The following is a 2,965-nucleotide window of genomic DNA, read 5'->3' on the forward strand; positions in this document are numbered from 1 at the left end:
CACTAACACACCACCACCACGTCAGTGTCACTGCAGTGCTGAGAATGATCCACCACCCAAATAGTACCTGCTCTGTGAGGGTCCATGGGGGTCCTGACCACTGAAGAACAGGGTAAAAGGGGGCTAACAAAGTATGCAGAGAAACAGATGGACTACAGTCTGTAACTGTAGAACTACAAAGTGCACCTATATAGTAAGTGGAGCTGATAAAATGGACAATGAGTGTAGAAACAAGGAGGTGGTCATAATATTATGCCTGATCGGTGTATATGTGAAAAGTGGACCTTAAGAGAAAAAATAAATTATTTGGGCCCTTTAAGACCACAAAGACAGAGTAACTTAGATTTTTTTTCAGATCAGATCAGTTTTAGGAAACAGAGCTCATGTCTAGTCCTACAAAGATCACAAATTGCAGAATGTGTTGCATTTTTTTGGCCTGTTTCTTCTCGCATCTTTTTGTGGGTGTGTCACGGTTTTGTAAACAGCAGGGGGCGCCAATTAGCTTTATTCTTTACTCACCCAGCGCAAGCAATTATGGATGTAAATAATTTTAATTGCAGGCTATATACGTCTTTGGAATGCTCAAAACTGATGCATTGAAGCCAAATTTTCAATAAACCACATAATATCCGTGAGATTTAAAGTGCAGTAATATTGCAGGGGTGTCAAACTGGGTTCGGAGGCACAGGCTTACATATCTGCAAGGATTGGTGCAGGGCTGACCAAAGTGTGGCCTGTGGGCCAAAGTTAGCCCACGAGGACATTTGATACAACCTGCCAGGAAAATATCCATCCCCCACTCTTTTATCCAGTGAAGGAACATATTTTTATACTGTATATACAGTCAAAACGTTTGGGCATCCTTGGTCAAATGACATGTTTAGTTGATTTTCTAAGCATAAATACGTGAACATATCCACTACAGAGAACACACTTCTGCACACTTTAATGCACAAATACTGTTTATTTGCTGAATTTAACATACTGGGGCAAATTGTGGCCTGTGCAAAAGTCATTTTGTTTTTTTTTCCAATATATTAAACAAAATATGTAAATAAATAAAAAAAACTGTGTGCTAAGTTCCCTGTACAGGATGTGTTAACCTTAAAAAATCAACAAATCATGTCATTTGTTAAACCTATTAGCTTATTTTACTTTTAAAATAGTATTTTTAGAATATTTCAGCAACAAAATGTGGTGTAATGTTAAGAAATGAATGTGCTATGGATGGTTCTATATAGAACCTTTTTGAAAAGGCATATAGCACCCAAAAAGGTTCTTCTATTGTTACAAGCTTGACACCATAACCATTTTCAAAAAGGTTCTATATATTCATGATGCAAAGAACCCTTTAATCCTGCAAAGGTGTCTTTAAGTGTCTAGGGTTCTGTATAGAACCATTTTCTTTACTAAAGAACCCCTGAAGCTTTTTAAAAGTGTACCTACCTGTTTTGTCTTTTGGGCCCTTGGCCAACCACAAACATTTTCTCCTGCACTTTCACCCCCAAGCGGTTATATAGAGAACCTTTTGGAAAGAGTTCTATATAGCACCAAAAAGGGTTCTTCTAATGTTACAAGCTTGACATCGTAACAGTAGAAGAACCCTTTTGGGTGCTTTATACCGCCCTTTTCAAAATGGTTCTATATAGAAGCATCTACAGCACATTCTTAAGAACCCTTTTATGGTTCTTCAAGGGTTCTTTAGTAAAGAAAATGGTTCTACCTAGAACAATGAACACTCAAAGAACCCTTTGCATAATCAATGGTTTTTTTGCAGCATGAAAGTGTTCAGATTGATGGAGAATGTGTTGTAGATGGTTCTATAGAGAACCTTTTTTGAAAGAGTTCTATATAGCATCATAAGGGGTTCTTCTAATGTTACAAGCTTGACATCGTAACAGTAGAAGAACCTGTTTGGGTGCTTTATAGTGTGTTTTTCAAAATAGGTCTATATAGAATCATTTAGAGCACATTCTTAAGAATCCTTTCATGGTTCTTCAAGGGTTCTTTAGCAAAGAAAATGGTCCTACATAGAACAATGAACACTCAAATAACCCTTTGCATGATCAAAGATTTGTTTGCATCATTAAAGCGTTCCTCAGATTGATGGAAAATGTGCTGTAGATGGTTCTATATAGAAAAAAAGGGTTCTATATAGCATCAAAAAGGGTACTTCTATTATTAGGATGTCAAACTTGTAACAATAGAAGAACATTTTTGATGCAATTTAGAACCCTTTCCAAAACGTTTCTATATAGAACCATTTTCTTCACTAAAGAACCCTTGAAGAACCTTCTTTTTTAGAAGTGTAGGACTGGAGTCTGACTGCACTGCTATAGTATCTGCTTCATTCTTCGCCAATGTGCTTTAACTCCAGTTCGTCCAGCTCGTGAGCAGCTTGGTAGTGAAATGAAAGGTGGATCAGGTGTGTTGGGGCCGGGCATAGTTGAGACTGTGCAGGGCAGTGTGTCTCCAGGACTAGGCTTAAAATCCACTGTTCTAGGCTGCATCGATGCATGCTTTTTGTCTTTATATACAAAGAACATTCTCCCGCTTTAGGATTCTCTGAAGTGGAGACTAGAATTAAAATGGTTTGCTTTGGTCCTTTTGGTTCAACACCAAATTCAAGTTCCAAATCCCAACACTTTTTTGCTAGAGAACAGAGATTTGGATGTACAGGACTGACTCCTTTGTCCGCTCACACTGTGTAAAGCTGCCCGTTTTGAAGGGCATTAAATACGGGGGAATCTGGGTAAACTTTCATTCTGAATCAAACCCTGCGGCAGCCGCTCTGAGAGCTGTTGATAGAATCTGGGGAGCTTCTCTCAGCTTGAGGGTTTAATTCCAGGATTAAAGCCTCAGTGGAGAACAGAAGGGTGATATTTACCTGTGGCTTTGGTTGGCCATTACTGGAAACCTATAATCTATGTCCATAAATATTTATGTGTTTTCATATTCATGCAAT

Source organism: Colossoma macropomum, unplaced genomic scaffold, assembly GCF_904425465.1.
Source record: "Colossoma macropomum unplaced genomic scaffold, Colossoma_macropomum, whole genome shotgun sequence".
NCBI classification, from domain to species: domain Eukaryota; kingdom Metazoa; phylum Chordata; class Actinopteri; order Characiformes; family Serrasalmidae; genus Colossoma; species Colossoma macropomum.